This window comes from Mobula birostris, chromosome 7 (genome assembly GCF_030028105.1).
Source record: "Mobula birostris isolate sMobBir1 chromosome 7, sMobBir1.hap1, whole genome shotgun sequence".
NCBI lineage: Eukaryota > Metazoa > Chordata > Chondrichthyes > Myliobatiformes > Myliobatidae > Mobula > Mobula birostris.
Window position 1 is genome coordinate 175,563,685 of NC_092376.1, and position 27,963 is coordinate 175,591,647.

The following is a 27,963-nucleotide window of genomic DNA, read 5'->3' on the forward strand; positions in this document are numbered from 1 at the left end:
TCAGAAGAATTTCTACTAACTATCAATGAAGATGAAACATTTAGCTTAAAAGTAAAGGACAACTCACTTTATATATGTGACCCATTTGAGGGACCTGCTTATGATCATCTACAAAAGCTTGGATGTAGGATCGTTGGTCCACAAGTAGTTATATTTTGTCTTCAGCAACAACAGAATGTACCTGGAGCCAAATCTTTAGATTTTCTTTCTGATTCTACTTTATAATTACTTTCATCTTGGAAAGCACCCAGTTTCAAAGAATCAAAAATCCACTGGATAGACTCGCAACGAAGGCAAGGAAGTTTGCAGACGATATGAAGACAGGTGGAGGGGCAGGTGGTTTTGAGGAAGTAGAGAGGCTACAGAAGGACTTACACAGATTAGGAGAATGGGCAAAGAAATGGCTGATGGAATACAGTGTCAGGAACTGTATGGTCATGCACTTTGGTAGAAGAAATGAAAGGGTTGACTATTTTTTCAGTGGAGAGAAAATGCAAAACTCTGTGGTGCAAAGGGACTTGGGAGTCCCTGTACAGGTTGAGTCAGAGGTGAGGAAGACAAATGAGATGTTAATCTTCATGTCAAGAGGAGTAAAATATGAAAGCAAGGATGTAACGTTGAGACTTTATAAAGCACTGGTAAGGCCTCACTTAGAGTACTGTGAGCAGGACTGAGCGCCTTATCTTGGAAAGGACGTGCTGAAACTGGAGAGGGTTCAAAGGAGTTTCAGGAAAATGATTCCAGGATTGAGAGGCTTGTCATATGAAGAGCGTTTGATGGCTCTGAGCCTGTATTCACTGGAATTCAGAAGAATCAGGGGTGACCTCATTGAAACAGTGAAAGTCCTTGATAGAGTGGATATGGAGAGGATGTTTCCTGTGATGGGAGAGTCTAGGACCAGAGCACACAGCCTCACAATAGAGGGGCATCCTTTTAGAATGGAGAAAAGGAAGAATTTCTTTAGCTAGAGAGTGATGGATCTGTGAAAATCTTTGCCACAGACAGCTGTGGAAGCCAAGCATTTAGGTATTTTTAAGGCAAGATTGATAGATTCTTGATTGGTCAGGGAGAAGGCAGGAGACTGGGGCTGAGGGGAATAATGGATCAACCATGATGGAATGGCAGACAACACTCGATGGGCCAAATGGCCCAATTCTGCTCCTATATCTAACGGTTTTATGGTCGAAGAAAGGAGGAAAGGTTCCACCAAAGGCTATTCTTGATGGAGATCGGCTGTAGAGGGTTCCCAGCAAGGTTGGCATGGAGTTTGCTGTCTGCGCTGGGCCTTGATGAAAGAGCAAGAGCCAAACAGCCTGCAGGATGGGGAAGGAAGCAGAAAGAGCCTCTCGCTGGGTATGGAGCAGGTGAGAGGAGTTGAGCTGGAAGTCAGGAGCAGACAGGCAGTGACTTGGCCACCTCTGCTGACCCGCCAACTGGAGAGTGTAGTGTTTACAGGCGGAAATACTCTATGAAGGTTGGGCATCATCTGATGACATCTGTTCCTGGCCAAAGGCTATGGCTACCTCATCAGGTAACTGAAGTGAGCACCCTGGAGTATGATGCAGGCAAGTCTCCACACACAGGTGCTGCTCAACCAGTCTAGCAGGTTGTTGCCTCAGGAACTGGATTTCATCTGTATCTCTTGTAAATGCACATTGAATAGTAACAAAAAAATGCTCAGCCACAATTCAACACTCCCAGTGAAAGTTCCCAGACGTGAAACAATTTTGGATTCTGATGTTTAAGTCCAAGATGCTTTCAGAAGTCAGGAAAGAGGCAGAAAATTTGTTGTTACACAATCATTTTAGTTAAAAGTTGATAGAACAAAGGAAATTTGAACAAACGAAACAGCACCTATTGCTGACAGCATTTTTTATCCACAGATAAAGAAATTTGATTCTAATTTATTGATGTGTTAACCAATTAGAATGTCATTATTCAAATAATGCAGAACAAGTAATTATATACAATACAAGCAATTGTTAAACTGAAAACAAAACTATCAATTACACAGTATAATCTAAGAATTATACAGTTGGATCTAATTATTTTCTCTCCACAGATGCTGCCTGATATGCTGAGTGCTTCCAGACTTTTCTGTTTTTATTTTCAAATTATTATTTTATTTACTTTCAAATGCAAATGGGATCTGTGCCAAGTGAGAGCAAGACCAGAGCAGAAGCTGCCATTACTGTAAACCAGGAAAGCAGAGACATAAACCACACATTGTTGAAGATCCCTACCAGCCCACGTTCTCCAAATCAGAAACAGCATCGGGTTTAATATCATTGGCATATACTGTGAGATTTATGGTTTTGTGGCAGCTGTGCGTGCAGTATATAATAATGAAAATCTTCAAATTACGGTGCAATAAGGAACATGTATAAATTAAATTAAGTAGTGCAAAAATAGAGCAAAAATAGTGAGGTGTGTTCATGGGTTTAATGTCCATTCGGAAACCAGATGGCAGGGGGGAAGAAGCTGTTCCTAAAATGTTAGGTGTGTGTCTTCAGGCTCCTGTACTCCTTCCTTGATGGTAGCAATAGAAGATGGCAGGTCCTGGATGACAGTGGTCCTTAATGAAGGATGCAACCTTTTTGACCCACGACCATCAGGAAGGAGGTAGAGGAGCGTCAGGACTAGGACTGCCAGACTGGGTAACAGCTTCTACCCTCAGACTGTGAGACTAATGAATACCCTGTCACCACTGAGGTCTCATCATCAGGACAGAGACCTGTTTACTGTTTATCTGTGCTGCGCACTGCATGTATTTTGAATTATATTTTATTAATTTATTTGTGGTAGCATTATGTTTTATGTGATAAGGGTTCGCCGTGGTCTGTGTTTCATTTGGTTGTATACATGGACAGTCAAATGGCAATAAATTTGACCTTGAACTTGATGTTTCTGCCGAGCATTATGGGCCTCCTCTGTTAGCGTTGGAAAGTATGGCGACTTTCATGGGCTGCCCTCAGCACATCCTTAGGCTGTGTTGTTTGTTAACGCGAATGACACATCTTACTGTGTGTCTGGTGTACATGTGAGAAATAAATGGAAATCTGAATCTCAAATTGGTAAACTAGTAAATTGCTTTATTTTGTCACATATACCAAGGTGCAGTGAAGAACCGTGTTTTGTATGCTGTCCATACAGATCGGATCACTACATAGTGCATCGAGGTAGAACAAGGGAAAGCAATAACAGAATGCAGAATAAAGTGTTACAGTTACAGAGAAAGTGCAGTGCAGGCAGGCAATAAGGTCCAAGGTCATACCAAGGTAAATCATGAGGTCAAGGGTCCACCTAACCACACTAGGAAACCATTCAGCGGGTTATGCAGCATCCTTGAGCCTGGTGGAATGTGCTTCCAGGCCTTTACATCTCTTATTAATTACGTTATCTGCTTAATCAAGGCACTGGGAAATGTAGAGAGAGTCTACAGAGGGGAGGATGATTTCTGTGATGGGCCGAGTTAGTATATGGGCAATGAAGAGGGCCATGGTTGAATTGCAAGAAATGAAAAATAAGAAATGTATTTATATTACAAAAAGAGTAATTTCCATCGGATCGTAAGACACAGGAGCAGAATTGGGCTTTTTGGCCCATTGAGTCTACTTGGCAATTTGATCATGGCTGATTTATTGCCCCTTTCAACCCCACTCTCCTACCTTCTTTCCGTAACCTTCGATACCCTGACCAATCAAGAATTTATCAGCCTCCACTTTAAATGTACCCAATGACTTGGCCTCCTCAGCCACCTGTGGCCATGAATTCACAGATTCACCACCCTCTGGCTGAAGAATTTGTCCTTATCTCTGTTTTGGTTTTATTTTACTTTTATTTAGAGATACAGCACTGTTACAGGTCCTTTGAGCCCACATCACATAATTACACCCATGTGACCAATTATCCTGTTAACCCCTACTCCTTTCGAATGTGGGAGGAAACGGGAGCGCTCCGAAGAACCCACACGGTCACGGGGAGAAAGTACAAACTCCTTACAGACAGCAGCAGGAATTTCACCCCGATCACTGGCACTGTAAATCATTACACTAACTGCTACTCCACTGCACCATGCCTTTGCCTCAATAAACAGGCAATTCAAGCGCATTAACAATAGACAGAAAGCGATCCAGTTGATGAGCTGAACTCAAAACCACAATCTCTTGCTGTGATTACACAACAGGCAACTGGTGCAGCAGACAAGAGCTGTAAGCAGATTCCGGTCAGAAGGGCAGATGTCCCAGGCCAAGTGCAGCTGTCGTGGTAAGGACAGAGTGTCCTCCAGAAACTGGTGACTCACATCCATCAGTTAGCAATATGAATACGTCGCCTGGATGAAGTTTGCAACTCTTTTCCCACAGAAATTTGGCTAATGAGTATCACTGACAGACGTTTGAAGAGAAGAGTTGGGATCTCAGGCTCAAAGTTCAAAGTAAATTTAATATCAAGCATATATGTCACCATCGATGTTCCAACTATTGCTCTGAGCAAGAAATTTTACATGGCTTGAAAACTGAGTGGCACATTAAATGTTAACTTTAACATTTGAGAAAACAAAATTCCAGCTGCACGACAACAAAGCCAGTGGGAGCATCTCAGTTACTGTGCAGCTGCACGGCTTAGAGCAAACAGTGCTCTCCATGTACAACCCTGAGATTCACTTTCTTGTGAGCATCCACAATAAATTCAAAAAAAAACACAATAAAAACATTGAAAGACCATCCCCAACAGAACAGACAAATAACCAATGTGCAAAAGACAGCAATTGTGCAAATACAAAACAAAATAATAATAAATAAATCGATAGATATAGGACATGAGATGAAGAGTTCCTATAAGTGAGTCCATAGGTTGTGGGAACATTTCAGTGATGGGGCAAGTGAAATTGAGTGTAGATACTCTCTTTCATTCATGAGGGGTAATAACTGTTCCTGAACATGGTGGTGAGAGTCCTGAGGCTCCTGTACCTTCTATTCTAGCAGCGAGAAGAGAGCATGTCCTGGGTGGTGGGGGTCCTTAATGATAGATGCTGCAATCGTACAAGGTCACACTTCAAGACTGGAGATTCGAGATTCAAGACAGTTCTGTGCACAAGTGCAAGGGGAATGATTACTTGTTACTCCAGATCCAACGCAGCACAAGAAACACAAAAGATAAAGAACACAGTATTAATAATTTTTTAACAAACACAATAAATATAAAGACAAGAAAATCTGCAGATGCTAGAAATCCAAGCAACACACACAGAATGCCAGAGGAATTCAGCTCATCGGGCAGCATCTATGGAAAAGAGTAGACAGTTGACGTTTCAGGACGAGACCCTTCATCAGGACTGAAAAAAAAATTAGAAGTGAGATCAAAAATGTTGGGGGGGGTAGGTGATAGGGGAAACTGGGAGTGAGGAGGGGTGAAGTAAGGAGCTGGGAAGCTGGTAAAGGGCTGGAGAAGGAGGAATCTGATAGGAAAGGGTAGAAGGCCATGGAAGAAAGGGAAGGGGGAGGAGCACCAGAGGGAGGTGGTGAGCAGGTAAGGAGATAAGGCAAGAGAGCAAAACAGGAATGGGAATGGTGAAGGGTAGGGAGCAATTACTGGAAGTTTGAGAAATTGACGTTCAAGCTGCAGGTTGGAGGCCTCCCAATGGAAATGGAACCAGGTTGGAAGCTACCCAGCTACACTCGCTTGACTGTGTTTTACTTGCCCCCAACCCCCAGTTCAGTTCCTTCCTACCTACATACCTAGCACTTCACACACTCTGGAACTTTCCAATGACTTTCCTGGCCCCATCATCTCATTTTCACCACGGACGTCCAGTCCCTATACACCTCTATCGCCCAAGAGGTTGGCCCTAAAGCTCTCCGCTTCTTTCTGGATAACAGACCCAACCTGTTCTCCTCCACTACCACTCTCCTCCGTCTGGCAGAACTGGTCCTCACTCTCAATAATTTCTCCTTTGGCTCATCCAAACAAAAGGTGCAGCCATGGATATTTGTATGGTACCCAGCTATGCCTGCCTTTTCTGTCAGCCACGTGGAACAGTCTATGTTCCAAGCCTACACTGGTATCGTTCCCCAACTTTCCCTATGCTACATTGACGATTGCATTGGGACTGCTTCCTGCACCTATGCTGAGCTCGTCGACTTCATCAACTGTGCCTCCAACTTCCACCCTGCCCTCAAATTTACCTAGTCCAATTCTGACACCTCCCTCCCCTTTCTAGATCTCTCTGTCTCTATCTCTGGAGACAGCTTATCTACTGAACATTTTACTGATTCTCACAGATACATGGACTGTACCTCTTCCCACCTGTCACTTGTAAAAATGTCATCCGCTTCTCTCAGTTCCTCCATTTCCACCACATCTGCTCTCAGGATGAGGCTTTTCATTCCAGAAATCACAAGATGTCCTCCATCTTCAAAGGACAGTGTGTTCCTTCCTCCACCTCAATGCTGCCCTCACCCCTATCTCTTCCATTTTGTGAACATCTGCCTTCTACTCCCCATTCCCATTCTGACGCGTCAGTCATGGCCTCTTGTACTGCTGTGATGAGACCACACTCAGGCTGGAGGAGCAACATTGATTTGGTGTCTACTCCATCTGAGGGGCAGAGGCCCTCTGCCCCTTCCCTCTATAGTCCTGACAAAGGGTTCCGGCCCGAAACGTCGACTCATCGTTTTCACGGATGCTGCCTGACCTGCTGAGTTCCTCCAGCACATTGTGAGTGTTGCTTTGACCCCAGCATCTGCAGAGTATTTTGTGTTTAGCATCTATAGGAAGAGGTGCAGTCAAATCTCTTACTATCTCTTCTTTCAGTTAGTCCTGATGAAGGGTCTCGGCCCAAAACATTGACTGTACCTCTTCCTATAGATGCTGCCTGGCCTGCTGTGTTCACCAGCAACTTTTATGTGTGTTGCTTGAAATTCCAGCATCTGCAGATTTCCTCATGTTTGAGTTCTTAAAACAGTTTAGATAGAAAAAAAAGAAAAAAAGATCATGATTAAAGGTTAAAACTTACTCTCATTCCATCGATGTTGGGAAGAGGCATTCGTGAGGTAACATTATGATAACATTAATAATTGGATAATGCAGGAAAAGACGATGGAGAGATGGCTACTGTTGAAGATGATGGGCCTGGTGTTGGAGAGGATGGATCTGGTGCTGGAGAGGATGGATCTGGTGTTGGAGAGGATGGATCTGGTGTTGGAGAGGATGGATCTGATGTTGGAGAGGATGGATCTGGTGTTGGAGAGGATGGATCTGGTGCTGGAGAGGATGGATCTGGTGTTGGAGAGGATGGATCTGGTGCTGGAGAGGATGGATCTGGTGCTGGAGAGGATGGATCTGGAGCTGGAGAGGATGGATCTGGTGCTGGAGAGGATGGATCTGGTGTTGGAGAGGATGGATCTGGTGCTGGAGAGGATGGATCTGGTGCTGGAGAGTCAGGGTTTGATTCTGCTGCTGGTGGGGGTGGTTTACTACTGGAGTCAATTTCTTGAAGTAGGCATCAAGGGAGGTTTGTACAAAGCCCTTCTTTTTCTCGTCATAAATGGCCTTGTAGCGGCTGAGGCCCTCGGTAAGTGTACAATAAACTTTGGTGAACCTCTCTGTATTAGGATCTTGCCCCTCTAACTTTGCCATCCCTGCTTCAATGAGACGAAAGGCTTCAGCTAACTCTTTTGTCAAAAACTTTTGCCCTGGTGCCCTTTCTCCCTCTTTCGAAGTGTAGGTCCTTTCAGGCATTTTTTCCAAAATAATCCAGTCTCGTCTACATTAAATATTTGGTCTGGCAAATAACCTTCCTCCTCAATAATTTTTTTCAACATTAATCACTGGCAGCACTTACATTGGCACTGGCTGCTTCACCTTGCACTTTAATATATGTAAACCTGCCCTCACTCTGAAACGATTGAACCAACCCCTACTCGCAACAAATTCTTCATCACAATCACCTTCACTTGCTGCACGTGCAGCTTTTTTGCGCTAAAGTAAGGCTAATAGGCACATTACGCTGATTTTGATCGTCTAACCAAATTATCAATAGCCTTTCCATTTCAATAATTAAACCACTGCGTTGCTTAGTAATGATTGTAGCTTTCATTGGGGCAGGGCCTTTCACATGCTCCATTATTCTCACTTTATCCTTTAAAATTGTTCCGATCGTTGACCAACTATAGCCTAACACTTTTCCAATGACCGATGACGTTTCACCTCTTTCCGATCGCTTTATTATTTCCACTTTATTTTCAATCGTGATTGTTTTCCTTTTCTTTGATGCATCACCAGCACTTGCATCAGATTTACGCTTTGGAGGCATGGTTACAAGGGTAAATAAGAGAAAAATTTAAGCCAAAAACAAAGTTACACACTCAACACAGTGTTAATGGCAACGTGATTCGACTTAAAATGGCGAACGGTGTTCTCCTTCCTCGAGCCGACGAACCACTGAAGCCGCACATTGTTTTCAAATTTTTAATATGATATGCTTTATGGCAGTCCGTTCGTAAGTACGAGTTGTCCGTAAGTCGGACGTTCTTAACCCGGGGACTTACCGTAAATATAAATATGTAAAGTGACACTAGGCACAGGAGTGTCTGCATCAGGTGACTGACAGGAAATGATAAAGTCGTGGTGGTTGGGGGTGTGGAGGGGTGGGTTAGTAGGTGGAGGTGTTGATCAGCCTTACTGCTTGGGGGAAGTAACTGTTTTTGAGTCTGGTGGTCCTGGGGGGATGCTACGTAGCCTCCTCCCTGAAGGGAGTGGGACAGACAGTCCATGAGCAGGGTGGGGATCGTTCATGTTGCCGGCCCTTTCCCGGTACCTTTCTGTAGATACAGTGTGTCCAGGTAGGCTGTGATGCATTGGGCAGTTCTGACCGCACGTTGTAGAACCTTCCTGTCTGCCCCAGAGCAGTTGGAACGTTATGTGCTGCTGGAGGGAGAATTTCAAAGACCCAGAGCAACACCCACAAAGTGCTGCAGGAACGCAGCAGGTCAGGCAGCATCTGTGGAGATGACTAAACAGTCGACGCTCCATTCCGGTCTTTCGTCCGGACTGGAAAGGAATCAGGAAGAAGCCAGAATAAGCCGTGGGAGGAGAGGAAGGAGGACGAGCTGGCAGGTGCAAGGTGAAGCCAGGTAGGTGGAGGAGGCGAGTGAAGTCAGAAGATGGGAGGTGATAGGTGGAAAAGGTAAAGGGCTGGAGAGGAAAGAATCTGATCGGAGAGGAAAGAATCTGATCGGAGAGGAAAGAATCTGATCGGAGAGGAGAGTGGGTCAAGGGAGCTGGGGAAGGAGGGGGGCCCTAGGGGGTCATCAGAGCAGGAAAAGGAGAGGGGCCCCAGGAGGTCATGATAGGCAGGTGTGGGGAAGAGGCAGAGTGGTGAATTGAAGAGGGAATGGAGGAGGGGGGAAAGTTACTGTAAGCTGGAGAAATCGATGTTCATGCCACCTGGTTGGAGGTTACCTCGATGGAATATAACCTCGAGACCCAGAGTCAGAATCAGATTCAGATTCACTTATCACATGTACATCGAAACATACAGTGAAATGTGTTGTTCACATTAACAACCAACACAGTCTAGGGATGTGCTGGGGGCAGCCGGCAAGTGTTACCACACAGTCTGGTGACAACATAACATGTCCACAATACTCAGCAGAACAACACAGAGCACAACAAAACAGAACATACCAGGCAATGACCTAAAAACAGGCCCCGTTCTACCTTTCCACCCACCCATACACATACAGGCACAGCTCTCCACCTCCAGGAAAGGCCACCTTTGACCTGCAGTGGACTCGGACACAGACACTGGGCGGTCAATTTCCCCAGCAGACTCGCAGAGATCCGCAGTCTCAGGGCTATGTCATTGGGTCTTGTCTTCAGGACTAGTCTTCCATTTTGACCCAGGACTCACTGTTGACGATGACTGAGGGCCACGGTTGAGGATCTGAACCCTAGGCTTTCAATGTTGTTCTCACCGGTGATTTGAACGCCAGACAGCTGCAGAGGCCAAGTCATTGAGTATACCTAACATGGAGAGACATAAGTTCTTAATTTGTAAGGATGTCAAAGGTTACGGGGAGAAGGCAGGAGAATGGGGTTGAGAGATATAATAAATCAGCCGTGATGGAATGGTGGAGCAGACTTGATGGACCTAATTCTGCTCCTATGTCTTATGGTCTTGTACACAGAGAGTATCCAACTGGTTGCATCATAGTCTGGTATGAAACACAAATGCCCATGACTAGAAAAGCCCACAAATTTGGTGGATACAGCCCAGTCCATCATAGGTGAAACCCTCCCCACTACTGAGCATGTCTACAAGGAGCACTGCCACAAGAAAGCAGTATCCATCGTCAAGGACCCCATCATCCAGATATCCTCACTTCTCGCTGCTACTGTTGAGCAGAAGGTACAGGAGCCTCAGGACCCACACAACCAGGTTCAAGAACAGTTATTACCCCTCAACCATCAGGATCCTGAGCTGGTGTGAATCACTCCAACACTGAACTGATTCCACAACCTATGGACTCACTTCCAAGGGCTCCACACCTCCTGTTCTCAGTATTATCTATTTACTGTTTCTTAAATTGCACATTTTATCTTCACTCGCACATTGGCTTATTGTCAGTCTTAATATGCGTCTTTTCATCGATGTAATTCAGTCCATTTCTCTGTGAATGCCCGCAAGGAAATGAATCTCAAGGTAGCATATGGCATACTTTGATAATAAATTTGCTTTGAACTTTGAACTCTGGTACAGCGGGACCACTGCACTGGATCAGGAAAAGCACCAGAAAGTTGCAAACTCAGCCTTCTCCATCATGGGAACTAGTCTCCACAGCATCGATGACATCTTCAAAAGACGATGCCTTGAAAAGGCAGCGTCCATCATTATGCCCCATCACCCAGGACGTGCCCTCTTCTCTCTGCTACCAGCAGGGAGGAGGTACAGGAGCCTGAAGACACTCACTCAATGATTCAGGAACAGCTTCTTCCCCTCCACCATCAGATTTCTGAATGGACAGTGAACTATGTACACTACCTCAATATTTGTGCTCCCTTTTTTGAACTGCTATATGTATATTGTGACCCCGGTGACCCCCATCTACAACACTCCCAGTAAATGTCACAAATACTGACCCCGGTGACCCTCTCCATGGTTTTTACTGTCCTCAGTAGGCTCTTGCGGTCCGATACCTTGCGGCTTTCGTAACACACAGTGATGCAGCCAGACAGGACAATTTTGATGGTTCTCCTGTAGAAAGTTGTTAGGATGGGGCCAGGGTCCGTCAGCTCTGGCGCAGAGTGTGATAAATCATCACACCCTCTGTCCACCTTGGCACTTTTCCTAAAAAAGCTTTGCGCAAATATCAGCAGGGCGGCCCAGCTGGATTGGGAAATTTGTTGTATACGTGTCTTCCTTTTGCAACTCTATCTCTATACTTTATAAAATCCAGGAACTGAATAATTACTGCAGCTTTCTTACGCTACCCTGCCAACTTTGAGGGTTTGTATAAACATCCTGTTCCCTCATTTTTGTGGAATTGGAAAAGAATCAGAATCAGGTTATTATCACTGACATATGTCGTGAAATTTGTTCTGCTGCAGCAGTGCAGAACAAGACTTAAATATTGCCTCCACTTTTGCCCAGACATATCAGCACATGGCCCCCTCTTCTGCCATGATGATGCCACTCTCAGGGTGGGGAGGCAACACCATATTCCATCTGGGTAGCCGCCAACCTGATGGTATGAACATCGATTTCTCCAACTTCCACTAATCTTTCCTCCTCCCCCTCCCCTCTATTCCCCACTCTGGGCTCTTACCCCTTCTCCTCACCTCAACTTCTCTCACCCCATCACTGAGCTGTTCCCACAGCCTATGGACTCACTTTCAAGGACTCTTCATCTCACGTTCTCAATATTTATTACTTACTTATTTATTATTTGTTTATTTCTTTTTGTAAATGCACAGTTTGTTGTCTTTTGCACACTGGTTGAACACCCAGTGTTGGGCACGTGGCCAAGTGGTTAAGGCGTTCGTCTAGTTATCTCAAGGTTGCCAGCTCGAGCCTCAGCTGTGGCAGCGTGTTTGTGCCCTTGAGCAAGGCACTTAATCACACATTGCTCTAGTGTCTGTGTGAGGACTGGCGCCCCACACAGACTTCCAATCTGCGCCTTGTAAGGCATGAAAATGCCCGACACAGGCCTCTCATGGCCTGAGTCGACGTTCCCTCCCTCCCCTGAACACCCAAGTTGGTGCGGTCTTTCATTGATTCTGTTTTGGTTAATATTCTATTGTGGATTTATTGAGTATTCCCACAAAAGCATGAATCTCGGGTTGTATATGATGACATAGATGTGCTTCGATAATAAATTTACTTTGAACTTTGAGTCTGTCTATCACCCATCCCTGGTGCCCCTCCTCCTTCCCTTTCTCTCATGACCCACCCTCCTCTCCTATCAACCTTTTACCTTTCCCACCCACCTGGCTTCACCTATCACCCTCTAGCTTGTCCTCCTGCCACTCCTCTCACATTTTTATTCTGACATCTTCCCACTTCCTTTCCAGTCCTGATGAAGGGCCTCAGCCCAAAACATCAGCTGTTTATCCTTTTCCATAGATGTTGAGTTCCTCCACCATTTTGTGAGTGTTGCTCTGGATTTCCAGTATCTGCAGAATCTCTTGTGTTTTTGAGAAAATTTACAAAAGATAGTGCAAAAGAAGAAAAGGGAGGTAGTGTTCGTGGACCATTGTGAAATCTGATGGCGGAGGGGAAGAAACTGTTCCTAAAACATTGAGTGTGTGTTTTCAAGCTCCTGTACCTCCTCCCCGGTGGTAGCGGTGAGGAGAGGGGACGTCCTGGGATGTGAGAGTCCTTCATGATGGATGCTGCCTTCTTGGGGCATCGCCATTAATGGTATGGAAAGTTAAACACTGAAGACCAGTTTTATTAGTCACGCGCATATTGAAACACAGTAAAAGTGTGTTATTTTGTGCCAACGGCCAACACAGTCTGAGGTGGTTCTGGGGGCAGCCCACAAGTGTCACATTGCATCTGGTGCCAACATAGCATGCCCACAAATCACCAACGCTAACCCGTACATCTTCGGACCATGGGAGGAAACCAGAGCACCCAGAGGAAACAGAGGTATCATACTAACCATTACGTTACCATGCTGCTTCAGAGGATGGCTGCAATCTATCACCCTCTGGGTTATAAGACAATAAGTCATAGTCTATTTGTCCCATCGAGCCCACTCCGCTATTCTCTCATGGCTGATTCATTATCGCTCTCCACCCCATGTGGGTTTCGACCAGGTGCTGCAGTTTCCTCCCACAGTCCAAAGTCGTACCGGTTAGTAGGGTAATTGTCACGTGATTAAGGTAGTTGCTCCGTGGCACAGATCATCAAGCTGGAAGGGCCTGTTCCACATTGTATCTCTAAGTAAATAAATTCTGCCTGATTTGTATCTGCCCATGTCACTCACCAGCACCTCTCTCTGTCTGCCTCACCGTCCTTCCATCTCCAAAAGCTCCCTTCTGGAAAGTCCTATAGGGCTATTAAAACAAAAACTTCACAGCATCTTAAAAGTTTCATTCCCCTCCCACCCCCGATCAACCATTCTAGTTAGTCCCACCCTCCTTTGTCTATTCTCCCCGTCGCTGCACTGTGCTGTAAACACTTTAAACCACTCTTTATTATTTATTCTTTTGTTGAGATACTGTCGTTCTGGTCCACCCAGCAATTTCCCGACTTAGTCTTGGCCCAATCGCAGGACAGTTTACAATGACCAATTAACCAGTGTGCGTTTGCCCTGTGGGAGGAAACCAGAGCACCCAGAGGAAACCCACACAGTCATGAGGAGAGCATACAAACTCCTTACAGGCAGCAGCTGGAATTGAACCTGGGTCTCCAGCACTGCAAAGTGTCGTGCTGACCACTACGCTACAGTGCCATTCCATTGTAAATACATGCTGGTGTTTATGTATTATTGCACACTTTATTCCAGATCTGTGCTTTAACTTCTAAGTTAATGTTATATAACTCTTTATAATTGCTGAATGTTGTTGTTTTTCTGTTGTGTGTCATGCCAACACACCACAGCAAATTCCTAAAGTATGTAAATGTGTTTGTGAATAAAGCTGATCTTTGATCTCAGGTTTTGGAAAACGATATGATGCCCTCATTAAAGCTGACCCTCGATTTCAGGATCCTGGGCCCTCAGAAAATAATGACCTCATTAACGTACAAGAAATGAAACACTTTGTTTTTCTCAGACAAAGTACTTGCAGAACTTTCTGCTTCTAGCCCTGTGACCATAAGCCAAGTTCATTAACGTATTGCAAAGGGTAGTTATCCCAATGGCACCCCGAAGGAGTACGAGAGCAGTCAGACCAAGTCACAGATCCACTCCCCATAATTAGTGACTTGGGAACCCCGAGCACTAATGGCCCAGAGGTGCTAATTGATATCTTCTTCTGAAACACCCAGAGTGCTGTTTAAGACCATAAAACATAGGAGCAGAATGAGGCCATTCAGCCCATTGAGTCTGCTCTGCCATCCCATCATGGCTGACTTCTTATCTCTCTTAACCCCTCTCTTGACTTCTCCCCATAACCTTTGACACCCTGACTAATCAAGAATACATCAACCACTCCTTTAAATATACTAAATGACTTGACCTCCACAGCTGTCTGTGGCGATGAATTACACAGATTCACCAGCCTATGGCTAAAAAAATTCATCCTCATCTCTTTTCTAAAGTGTAGGAGAATGAGGGGAGATTTGATAGAGGCCTACAAAATTATGAGGGGTATAGATAGGGTAAATGAAAGCAACACAGAGGTCAGATGAGACTAGAGCTAGAGGTTAAGGGTGAAAGGTAAAATATTTACCTGAGGGGGAACTTTTTCACCCTTAGGGTGGTGAGAATGTGGAATTGGAGCTGCCAGTGGAAGTGCCAGATGTGGGTTTAATTCTAACATTTCACAGAAGTTTGGATAAGTGTTCGTCCATCGTCGATGTCGATAAGGACCTCGAGACCAATGATGGTGTCGAGACTAACGCTTGATTTGGATTTAAGTGAGGGAGAGTTGCGCAGCGTCAGCCTCACTCTCTCTTCCCAATTCCCATCTGGGTCCAGTGGCAAGACAGAGTCGAGACGGCTGGAGATGGGACTAGGTGCAGTGGATGATCAGGACGTCTTCTGTGTCTTGTCCTGCTCTACACGTTCCATAACGCTTGCAAAGACCGCCTTCTTGACCGTTGGACCTTCCATTGGTCTCATCTGCTCAATCCGCCGGGGTCTGTCTTCACATGCTGGGATAGACAACTCCCTACCTCACCGAGGGTTTGAGACCCATCAGCTACCCTCACCTGGTTTAGCCGGCTTGTCGAAGCCGTTGCCCGGGGTGTGGCCGCTGTCGCATGCAAACAGCTACGGGGAGCCACAGGTGAGAGCTGAGTGCCAGGTAGGGACCAAAGGTGGACTAATCACCTTGAAAAGGACGCGACATGTTCCCCCACCAGAGGTGCTACCCCTCCCTGAAACCTCATACACCCCTTGGATAAGTACACAGATAGGAGGGGTATGGAGGGTGATGGTTGAGTGCAGGTCAATAGGACCGGGCAGAAGACCAGGTCCGCATGAAGTAGAGGGGCTGAAAGGCCTCTTTCTGTGCTGTGGTGCTCAATGACTCTATCACCAACTGTCCACGAACACATGAACAGTACCTTATTATTCCACTTTTTTTACAATATTTATGTTTGTAAATTACTGCAATGGCGTTGAGGGGGATAATAAATCAGGTTGACAGGTTCTTGATTAGTCAGGGCATGAAGGGATAAGGGGAGAAGGCAGGAGATCGGGTCTGAGAGGCAAATGAATCAGCCAAGATGAAATGGTGCAGCAGGCTCGATGGGCCAAATGGCCTAATTCTGCTTCTATATCTTTTGGTCATTTGGTTCAATGGTTCTGTTTGTTCTCAGAGAATGCATACAGTATACAACCTGAAATACCTGTCTTCACAGACATCCACAAAAACAGAAGAACCCCAAAACCCTAATGACAGAAAAACGTTAGGACCCCAAAGCCCCTCTCCCCCTCTCCCATCCCCCACCAGTTTCAGCACCCACCACCCACCCAGCAACAGCAAAACACCCAAAGAGGGACCGTGATCTGCAGTCAACAAAAACCTACAGTTCAACACGCCACAAGCTCTCTCTCACTAGTAGGGCACAGAGAGATAGCAGCCATTTTCACAGCAAAAGGGGAGACTGACAGCCGCTGTTACGATATCACAGTCACTTCTCCATATGTCCGCCACAGCGAAATCCTGTTGTTCCATCTCCCACGACACCTCAGTCGGCAACGCCAGCCTGAAATCGGTCATCTCGGGGCCGCACCCTGGAGCTGCCATCTTCCAAGCCGCGCCTGGAGAATGTTGGAAAATGGGTCATCAACGAGCTCCAGGAGCAGAAACTCATCTGCTGTAAAAAAAAACACTACAGTTTGTGTGCCACTTGCAGATCAGGGCCTCAGAAGAACCCCAACCACCTTGAAAAGGAAAAAAAAAGAAATATTAAAAGAAGGAATTAAACTGTTTTTCATAGATGAGCTCAAAGAAGCAGTCATTTGGCATCTTCTTAACTCTGCCCAATCTTAAGGTCTTATCGTCCAAGTGGACCACAACAATCTTGTCGTGGTTTCAAGCTTACATGCTTCGATAACCTGGAGAGCTACTGAATGTTGGCTGGAGTCAGGGCTTTATGCTTTGGCTCTTGGTAGGGTCACCCATGCCAAACAGGTCAAAGAGTAGAAGCCAGACTAGGTATGGTCCACCAGTCTTCTCCATTCAGGGGTTCTGCTCAGGACTAACAACACTGGTAAAACAAAATTGTTATGGAAACTGCAATAAGGAATCCTTCTACATCTGAGTGCGATGGTATTCCTGAGGATCCAGGACTTGCCTGACTGACAGAAGTGAAAACTGAGAAGCTACAGACATGATGAAGGAAGCCCTGATCACCGGCAGAGATGGAGACCCTTATTGCTGCCCTAAACACCAACAGTGTAACAGGCAGTAAGTAAGTAATGGTTTTATATGGAATGGAGGCAGAGGCTCAATAGGCCAAATGGCCTAATTCTGCTCCTATATCTTTGCATGGTACGGCTACTGCAAAGCAACAATTTCATGTCAAGAAAGGCAGTGGGTAGCAGCCTGATTCTGACAGCAGGGACTGGGAATGCAGATTAGGAGACGTGTTATGAAAATCCAATTCAGAACTCTCTGAAATAGCTTAATACACCATTTAAAATTTCAAAGCAAAGACCAATCAGAAGTAAGGCACTTTTATGCAGAATGATTTCTGCTGCTTCAGGGATGTGACAGTTTAATAACCCAATAGAGCCTCACACCCGGCTCTCCTGGGGACGTACGGATTCCACACACAACTGCTGACTCGAGCAGAAGAGGAGCCTTTCTGAAAATCCAGTGGAATTTAAAACGGAGAGGGCGAAGCTTGCCAAGATCAGGAATAAAGACATCTGCGTTTTCAATTTTCCATGGAAGTTAAAACTGGAAAATAAGGAGAGCAGTCAGTGGTATGAGGTGGATGAGAGACAATGTGTGAACAGATTATAGACTACTCGGTTGGGGTATGAGGTGTCGTTCTTCTGGTTAGTTTTGGCCTTAACCATCATTGGGACCTTGATGAGATCTGTTGTAAGACACAGGAGCAAGGTTATGCCATTCGTCCCATCGAGTCTGCTCCTCCATTCAATCATGAGACCATAAGACATGGGAGCAGAATTAGGCCATGCGCCCCTTCGATTCTGCTCCATTGAGTTATTTGATGTACACTCCAAGGCTAGCACTGAACGTCTTTAAAAGAACACAGCATTCCTTCACAATCACAATCAGGTTTAGCTGAGGCTTTATAAGGCAACATTTGAAGTAGCTTGAGCAGTTTTCTGTCCAATATCTAAAGAAGGATGTGCTGGCGTTGGACCGGATCCAGAGAAGTTGTACGGGAGTGATCTTGGTAATGAAAGGGTTAACGTATGAGGAGCATTTGATGGGTCTGGGCCTGTACTCGCTGGCGTTTAGAAGATGAGGGGGGGATCTCAACACAATCTATCGAATGGTGAAAGGCCTTGATAGAGTGGATGTGGAGAGGATGTTTCCTGTGGTGAGAGAGTCTAGGATCAGACGACACAGCCTCAGAATAGGGGGACGGCCATTTAGAATGGAGATGAGGAGGAATTTCTTTAGCCAGAGGGTGGTGAGTCTGTGGAATTTATTGCCACAAATGGCTGTGGAGGCCAAGTCACTGGGTGTATTTAAAGTGGAGCATAATAGATTCTTGATTGGTCAGGGCATCAAAGGTACGGGGAGAAAGATTAGCGTCATTTGTCACATGTGACATGTAGTGAAATACGTTGACACAGTCTGAGGATGTGCTGGGGGCAGCTCGCAAGTGTCACCACACTTCCAGTGCCAACATAGCTTGTCCACAACTTACTAACCCTCACCCGTACGTCTTGGGACTGTGTGAGGAAACCCCCGTGGAGGCTGCGGTGGGAATCGAACCCGGACCTTGCCACTGGCCCTGTCAAGCCTTGCGCTAATCTGCCGTGCCACGCTGTAGGGCTGTAACGGCCGGAGATCAGCTTGAGAAGGAAGATAAAGCAGGTACGACGGAACGGTAGAGCGACAGCTTGAGAAACTTGTTCCAATCAGCTTTCCATTTCCCTGGCTGTATGTACCAGGGTGTTCTCTGAATTGGAGAGCGCGGCCCACCCACCCTGCTCATGGACTGTCTCACCCCCGTCAGGGAAGCTACGTAGCGTCCACACCTGACACGGTGTTCGGTGCCGCCCAAGTGCGGACGGAGAGGCATAGCACTGAGTTGCAATAAGATCTGTACAGAACAAAAGGAAAAATAATAAATAACCAAAACTCTCGAACAAAAATCTAATGCTGTCACTATGGCTCGGAAGCAGTGTCTTAATACCGCCCCTTTATAGCATCGATCTAAATTGTAATCTACTTTCCTGGAATGTGGACTAAGGTACGCTGGGAACATTGTCGTCGCTATGCTTTGGTCCAGACTTGCCAAGACCGAAACGAAAGGAAGGGAGTTAAATACAAACACAGCGAAACTCTAATAGACTGGAACGTGCAGTCTATCACAAGTGTTATTGTCAACCCCGTTCAGCTGCCCACCTGCGATGGTGCCCGACTACACCGCTGAGTCCTTGGTTGTGACAACACCAGGACCACTAGACTCAAAACACTTACTTTCCCCAAGCAGTGAGGCTGATCAACGTCTCCATCCACTAACCCACCCCTCCACACCCCCAACCACCACTGCTTTATCATTTCCTGTCAATCACCTTATGTACAGACACTCCTGTGCCTAGTGTCAATTTATGAGAGATTGGGAGACTGGGAGATAATCCTCAAATACTCTGACTGGGAGATATTCCTCAAATACTCTGACTGGGAGATATTCCTCAAATACTCTGACTGGGAGATAGTCCTCGAATGCCAGCAACCTCAAACTCAGGTTGGAGGAACAAAACCTCATATTCCACCTGGATAACCTCCCCCCTCCCTCTACCCCCCAATAGCATGAACATCAATTTCTATAATTTGCAGTAATTTCTGCCCCCCCCCAACGCTCTTTTTCCAGTCCAAATCTCGTCAGTGGTGGGAAGGGATGTCCCGGGCTGAATCTACTGTTCTCCGCAGTTCCTGTGCTTTCGAATTGGCGCAGCAGACCGTGACGCAACCCAACGGCGAAGAGTGAGAGAGAGAGTGAGAGTGATGGGTGAGAGAGAGGGGGAGAGAGAAAGTGAGAGAGAGAGAGTGATGGAGGAGAGAGGGGCAGAGAAGGGTGAGAAGGAGATAGAGAAGGAGAGACTCCAAGGTTATAAAGTTGTGTTTAAAGTTTGATAAGCTAAGGTTAAGGATTATCGAGTAAAAAAACATCAGCAGTAGCTTCTTCACACGCATGCCTTTGGGTAGATTTACAAATCCATGAAGCAATTACAGCACAGATACAGCCCTTCAGCCCATCTAGTCTATGCTGACCACTGTGCCCACCCAGCTAGTCCCAACCTCCTGCATTCGGCCCGTTTCCTCTCAAGCCCCACCCATCCATCTACATGTCCAAGTGCTTCTCAATGCTGTTGTTGAGCCTGTCCCAACCACTCCTCGGCAGCTCGTTCCATATACTCACCACACTCTGGTGAAGGGGTTTCCTCGTGGGTCCTTTTTAAATCTTTCCTCTCTCACCCTAAACCTGTGCCCCTAGTTTTCAATTCTCCTACCCTGCTAGTCTGCCTTTTCTATACCCCTCATAATTTTAAACATGTAAGGTCGCCTAACCCTAATCCTAACTCTCCCCCTTCTTCTATTCCCCTCTGGCCTCTTTCCCCTTCTCACCTGCCTATCACCTCTTTCTCTTTCTCCTATGGTCCACTCTCCTCTCCTATTACATTCCTTCTTCTCCAGTCCTTTCCTTTTCCCATCACCTATCACCTTCCAGCTATCCCCATCCTTCCTCTCCCCCCACCTTTTTAATCTGGCTTCTTCCCCTTCCTCTCCACTCCTGATGAAGGGTCTCGGCCCGAAATGTCGACTGCTTATTCGCTTCCATTCACCGTTGGACCTGCTGAGTTCCTCTGTGTTTCTGTGTGTATTGCTCTAGATCTCCAGCATCCACTGACTCCCTCGAGGTTTTGATTCGTCACCCCGCGTTCTCCTACGTTCCAGGCAATGAAGGCGACCTGGCCAACCTCTCTGTCAGAGAGAGCATTCAGTAAATGCACTCCTTACACACAGGCAGTTACACATGCACACCAACATTGGCTTGTCTCGCTGCTGTCGCTGTGCTGAGCTTGCGTACTTCAATGTACCCCCTCCCCGCCGGTATATCCTCATACTGGGTCATAAACCAAGCTGGTGCCCTCAGGGTGGCTTTATGGTGCTTCTCTCAGTGAAATATTCCTTCAGCAATGGGGATGTGTCAATGTGTATGCTGTACTTAATGACAAGGTGCTGCACATGAGGCTGCTTAGCAAGATAAGAGCCCATGGAATTACAGAGGAGTTACTGGCATGGGCAAAGTATTGGCTGGTCAGTAGAAAACAGGGAGTGGGAATAATGGGATCCTATTCTGTTTGGATTTGTGGCTAAATTTGCCAATGATACAAAGATAGATGGAGGAGCGGGTAGTGTTGAGGAAACAGAAAGCCTACGGAGAGACTTAGATAGTTTAGGGAATGGGCAAAGAAGTGGCAAATGAAATACAATGTTGGAAAGTGTATGGTCATGCACTTTGGTGGAAGAAATAAACCAGCAGAATATTATTTAGATGGGGAGAGAATTCAAAATGCAGAGATGCAAAAGGACTTGGGAGTCCTTGTGCAGGACACTCTAAAGGTCAACCTCCACGTTGAGGCAGTGGTGAAGAAGGCGAATGCAATGTTAGCATTCATTTCTAGAGGTGTAGAATATAAGAGCAGGGATGTGGTGTTGAGACTCTATAAGGCACTCGAGAGACCACACTTGGAGTATTGTGTGCAGTTTTGGGCTCCTTGTTTTAGAAAGGATATACTGACCTTGGAGAGGGTTCATAGAAGATTCACAAGAATGATTCCAGGAATGAAAGGGTTACCGTATGAGGAATGTCTGGCAGCTCTTGGGCTGTATTCCCTGGAGTTCAGGAGAATGAGGGAGGATCTCACAGAAACATTCCAAATGTTAAAAGGCCTGAACAGATTAGATATGGCAAAGTTATTTCCCATGGTAGGGGAGTCTAGGACAAGAGGGCACAACTTCAGGATTGAACGATGTCCATTTAGAACAGAGATGTGGAGAAATTACTTTAGTCGGAAGATGGTAAATCTGTGGAATTTGTTGCCACAAGCAGCTGTGAAGGCCAAGTCATTGGGCGTACTTATGGCAGAGGTAGAAAGTTCTTGATTAGCCAGGACATCAAAGGATATGGGGAGAAGGCAGGGGAGTGGGGATGACTGGAAGAATTGGATCAGCCCATGATTGAATGGAGGAGCAGACTCGATGGGCTGAATGGCCTACTGCTTCTATATCTGGTGGTCTTAAGGTAGCTGCTTCTCTTTATTGTGCAATATGATTGTAACTACATTGTGGGATGCATCGTATTCTGATTCATGTGTAGTCTTGAGTTAAATTTGTTGGCAGTTCGAGATGGTGTGCCCTATTGAAACAAAAAGGAGCTCTCCACCGTCAGGAGGTGTGGGGGAGCTCGGAGTGTCCTGGGACTTCACACTGGACAACAGACCTATTGCTGTGTTTTCTGGTAGGTATCTTTTTGTAAGTATTGGCAGTTTTCTTTTCACTATTTTTGCTAATTGGATGCGCCTAATTAACACCCTAGCACTGAAGTGCTAAGCGACTTTTCACTTGGTCATAACCCATGTATCTAACACTCTCCCTAGAACTCAGACCGCCTGGACCTGGCAGCAGCCTCCTAAACCTTTCCTTAGGGAGTCCTGGGGTGGGCTCTTTTCTCTCCCCTTCTTTGATATTTTCCCCTTGAACTAACGAAGGGGAAAGATGGACTGATCCCACTGTTGGTGAGGAAGATATGGTCTCACTAATGTAGACCAGTTAACAAAAACAAATTAAACCTAGGAGCCACCAGCTGGTAACCTTGCCATGGGGTTGCGATGACTAACCTCAAGACAAGTTCTTGCTCGTCTGCCCTCACCCCTGTAAAGGTTTGAGATTTCAAACCTTGTATCCTGAACCTTTTAAAAATTCCAAGGCAATTTGGCCCCTAGCTTTGGACTCCCCACTTCGGGTGAAAAGACTTTTACAGTCAACCTTCTTTATACCTCTCATAATTTTAAACACTTCCATAAGGCCATTCACCTCACTTTCCTACGTTCCAACATAGTTGTTCACCTTCACCCAGGGCAACATCAAACCACAGTGCTAATTTAAAACCAGATCTATAGAGGCTGGGCACATTCCCCCCTCAAGTAAACAGACTGAAGTATTTGGACAGGCAGTGTTTTCGTTTGAACTAACTGTACCTTTTGCCTTAACCTCATCAAGAATACTTTATGTAGGTTTGAAGAGTTTCTTTGAATGCAGTTTTACATTTCTTGTTTCAAAGTTATTTTTCCAAATCAAGTTATCAAAAGCCACTCTGTGACCATACTCCCCAGGTCTCTCCTCACCCGGCTTCTCACCGTGTCCCAAGTTCATCAATCGATCAATCGCCCATTTGTCCACAGGTCACTTTGTGGGGATTAAAGCCTAGCTGGTTAACTCTTTGTGCCCGAGCTTTGCCAAGAATGCACAGAGCTCAGAACATGGTAGCTGGAGTCCGAACGTAACACCAGGTCACACCATCTGACCTCTCTCTCGATCCACGGCCCCTTCGAAGGTGGTACGATAAAACATAGCCATGTGTAACAGTTTACCACGCCAGTAACCAGCGTTCAGTTCCCACTACCATCCGCAAGGAGTTTGTACGTTCTCCCCTGTGAACTCACAGCTTTCCTCCGGGTGCTCCGGTTTCCCCCCACATTCCAAAGACGTACAGTTAGGGTTACTAATTCTATGACTATATTAGATTAGATTATGAGGACGCGCAGTCCTCTTTTACTGTCATTTAGTAATGCATGCATTCAGAAATGATACAATATTCCTCCAGTGTGATATCACAGAAACACAGGACAGACCAAGACTGAAAAACTGACAAAAACCACATAATTATAACATATAGTTACAACCCTGCAAGCAATACCATAACTTGATGAAGACCAGGCCATGAGCAGGGTAAAAAAGTTCAAAGTCTCTCGAAAGTCCAACATCTCAGGTAGACGGGAGAAGGAAGAAAACTCTCCCTGCCATACCCGACCACAGTCCGACTCTGAGTCGTCCGAAAACTTCGAGCTCCGACCAGCCCTCCGACACCGAGAACCGAGCACCATCTCTGCCGAACGCTTCGACCCCAGCCCCAGTCACCACAGCAGGCAAAGCCGGGGATTTTGGGGCCTTCCCTCCAGAGATTTTCAATCGCACAGTAGCAGCAGCAGCGAACTGGGCATTTCAGAACTTACTCCAGATGTTCCTCTGTGCTCTCATGGCTGTCTCCATCAAATCAGGATTGTGCACGGCACCCTACTTGCAAATACAGTATCATTTCACTGGAGCGTTGTGCAGCCATCTTCTCCTCCTGCCCAGTCAATATGACTCAATGACAGAAGGAGTTAAGGGTATCGGAGAAGGAACAAGTTGTCAGGGGGATTGGGCCTGCTGGGAGCACCATGGGCCTGATAGGGTGAATGGCCTCATTTAGTGCTGTAGTTCATTAGCGAGTAAGGTGCTATCGTACATCCACTGCTTCAGACTAATAAAGCTACCTTTTATCTTTAATACAGAGTTCACCCTGCGTCAGATACAGTGCCACGGTAGCATAGCGGTCAGCGCGATGCTATTCTAGCTTGGGCCGTTGGAATTCAGAATCCCAACGTTATCCGTAAGGAGTCTGTATATTCTCCCTGTGAACGTGTGTGTTTCCTCCGGGTTCTCCTGTCTCCGAATTGAACCCAGGTCACTGGTGCTGTGAAGCGTTGTACCAGCCGCTACGTTACCATGCTGCCCCCTTGTGGTAATAGAAGAGAAACAGAGGATGATTTATTTAATTCTGATTCCCATTCCTATTCAAAATCAGAATCAAGTTTATGATCACTGGCATGTGACGTGAAATTTGTTAACTTAGCAGCAGCAGTTCAATGCGATACATAATCTAGCAGATCAATTACATATATTGAATAGATTATTAAAAATGTGCAAAAACAGAAATACTGTATATTTTTTAAAAAGTGAGGTCGTGTCCAAAGGTTCAATGTCCATTTAGGAATTGGATGGCAGAGGGGAAGAAGCTGTTCCTGAATCGCTGAGTGTGAGCCTTCAAGCTTCTGTATCTCCTACCTGATGGTAACAGTGAGAAAAGGGCATGCCCTGGGTGCTGGAGGTCCTTAATAATGGACGCTGCCTTTCTGAGACACCGCTCCCTGAAGATGTCCTGAGTACTTTGTAGGCTAGTGCCCAAGATGGAGCTGACTAGATTTAAAACCTTCTGCAGCTTCTTTCAGTCCTGTGCAGTAGCCCCTCCATACGAGGCAATGATGTTGCCTGTCAGAATACTCTCCACAGTACATCTGTAGAAGTTTTTGAGTGTATTTATTGATATGCCAAATCTCTTCAAACTCCTGATAAAGTATAGCCACGGTCTTGCCTTCTTTATGACTACATCAATATGTTGAGACCAGGTGAGATCCTCAGAGATCTTGACACCCAGGAAGTTGCCCACAGCCTCCCTTTCTGCCGTGATGAGGCCACAGTCAGAGTGGAGGAGCAACACCTTGTATTCTATCTGTGTAGCCTCCAACCTGATGGCATGAACATTGATTTCTCCTACTTCCAGTAAAAAGTTATTTCCCTCCCCCAATTCCTCTTCTTCTATTCCCCACTCAGGCCCTCTTAACTCTTCTAGAACCATAGAACACTACAGCAGGGAAAACAGGCCATTCAGCCCTTCTAGTCTGTGCTAAAACTTTATTCCACTAGTCCCATTGGCCTGCACCCAGTCCATAACCCTCCAAACCTCTCCCATCTATGTATCTATCCAATTTATTCTTAAAACTTAAGAGTGAGCCCGCATTTACCATGTGGAGGGTCAGGAAGTTTTGAGGTAGTAAGTTCAAAATTCAAAGGTGCAGAAGGACTTGGGAGTCCTCATGCAGGATTCCCTAAAGGTTAATCAGCAGGTTGAGGTGGTTGTGAGGAAGGCAAATGCAATGTTAGCTTTTATTTCCAGACGACTAGAATATAAAAGCAAGGATGTGATGCAGAGGCTTCATAAGACATTTGGTCAGAGTACACTTGGAGTATTGAGAGCAGTTTTGGGCCCCTTATCTAAGAAAAAGATGCATTGATATTGGAGAAGGTTCAGAGAATGTTCACAAGAATGATCCAGGAAGGAAAGGGTTAATGTATGAGGACTGTTTGATGGCTCTGGGCCTGTACTCACTGGAGTTTAGAGGAATGAAGGGGGATCTCATTGAAATGTATTGAATATTGAAAGGCCTGTATAGAGTGGATGAGGAGAGGATGTTTCCTGGAGTGGGGGTGTCTAGGACAAGAGGGGCCAGCCTCAGAACAAAATCCATTTACAACAGAGAAGAGGAGGAATTTCTTTAGCTGGAGAGAGGTGAATCCGTAGAATTCATTGCCACAGATGACTGAGGAGTATATTTAAAGCAGAGGTTGATACGTTATTGATTAGTCATGGTGTCAAAGGTTAGGGGCGAAGGCAGAAAAATGGGGTTGAGAGGGTAATAACTCAGCCATGATGGATGGCGGTGCAGACTCGATGGGCCAAATGGCCTAATTCTGTTCCTATGTGTTATAGTCTTATACAGTGAAGCATCTCACTTCAGTCCCCCCGACCCGTCACCTGGTCTCACCTGCCACCTGCCGGCTCGCACCCTTCCCCTCCCCCCACCTTTTTGTTCTGGTTTCTTACCCCTTCCTTTGTCCTGATGAAGGGTCTCAGCCCAAAACGTTAACTGTTTATTCCTCCCCGTAGATGCTGCCTGACCTGCTGAGTTTCTCCAGCATTTTGTGTGTGTTGCTCTGGATTTCCAGCACCTGCAGAATCTCTCATGTTTGTGACCACTTTGATCACCTTGAATTACAATGAACATTGCTTTTGTTTATCCAAATGTGTTCTTTTTTGTAAAGCTTGTGCATAATTTTTGTTTAATTTCTATGTTTCCAGTGACCGCTGTTTATCTGACACTCTGCACCGGTGATGTTGCTGCAGGGGAGTTTCTCATTGTATCTGTGCACACGTGGACTTGTGCAGATGACAATAAACTCACTTTGGCATGACATCCCCACTCCTCTCATCTTTCTAAATTCCTCTGGATACAACCTGTGCAACCTTTCCTCGTTGGACTGCCTGTCCATCCCAGACCAAGAACGTCATGATATTGCTTGTTTTGCTGCAATATTTAATTTAAAAACTAGAAATTACAGTAAGAAATATATATCTAATACAGCAAAAATAAATTAAACTAGTAATGCAGAGGAGAGCAAAGGCAAGTGAGGCTGTGTTCATGGGTTCACGGACGGTTCTGAAATCTGACAGCGGAGAGGAAGAAGCTGTTCCTGAATTGTTGAGTGTCTGTCGTCAGGCTCCTGCGCCTCCTCCCTGATGGTAACAATGAGAAGAGGACATGTCCTGGGTGATGGGGGTCCTTAGTGATGGATGCTGCCCTTTTGAGGCATCACCTTTTGAAGATATCATCAATAGACAATGCCTGTCTGATTTGAAACATTTCCCTGCTGTCTTCTCTCATAGAGTAACGCAGGATGGAAATAGGTTCTTCAACCCACTGATCCAATGCTGACCCCAGCATCCTCCCTGTTAATCCCATTGGTCCATGCTGACCCCAGCATCCTCCCTGTTAATCCCATTGGTCCATGCTGAACCCAGCATCCTCCCTGTTAATCCCATTGGTCCATGCTGACTCCAGCATCCTCCCTGTTAATCCCATTGGTCCATGCTGGCCCCAGCATCCTCCCTGTTAATCCCATTTGTCCATGCTGACCCCAGCATCCTCTCTGTTAATCCCATTGGTCCATGCTGACCCCAGCATACTCCCTGTTAATCCCATTGGTCCATGCTGACCCCAGCATCCTCCCTGTTAATCCCATTGGTCCATGCTGACCCCAGCAACTTCCTTGTTAATCCCATTGGTCCATGCTGACCCCAGCAACCTCCTTGTTAATCCCATTGGTCCATGCTGACCCCAGCATCCTCCCTGTTAATCCCATTGGTCCATGCTGACCCCAGCATCCTCCCTGTTAATCCCATTGGTCCAT

At 46.0% G+C, this 27,963-nt stretch overlaps 1 long non-coding RNA gene across 1 annotated transcript; it reads left to right on the plus strand.

The window, feature by feature from the left end:
• The first annotated feature begins 22,058 nt into the window (after positions 1–22,058).
• Positions 22,059–27,581, plus strand: LOC140200590 (uncharacterized). Its single transcript, XR_011886668.1, has 3 exons — positions 22,059–22,354; positions 24,450–24,547; positions 26,855–27,581. It is a non-coding gene; the product is annotated as an uncharacterized lncRNA (long non-coding RNA).
• Positions 27,582–27,963: the final 382 nt, after the last annotated feature.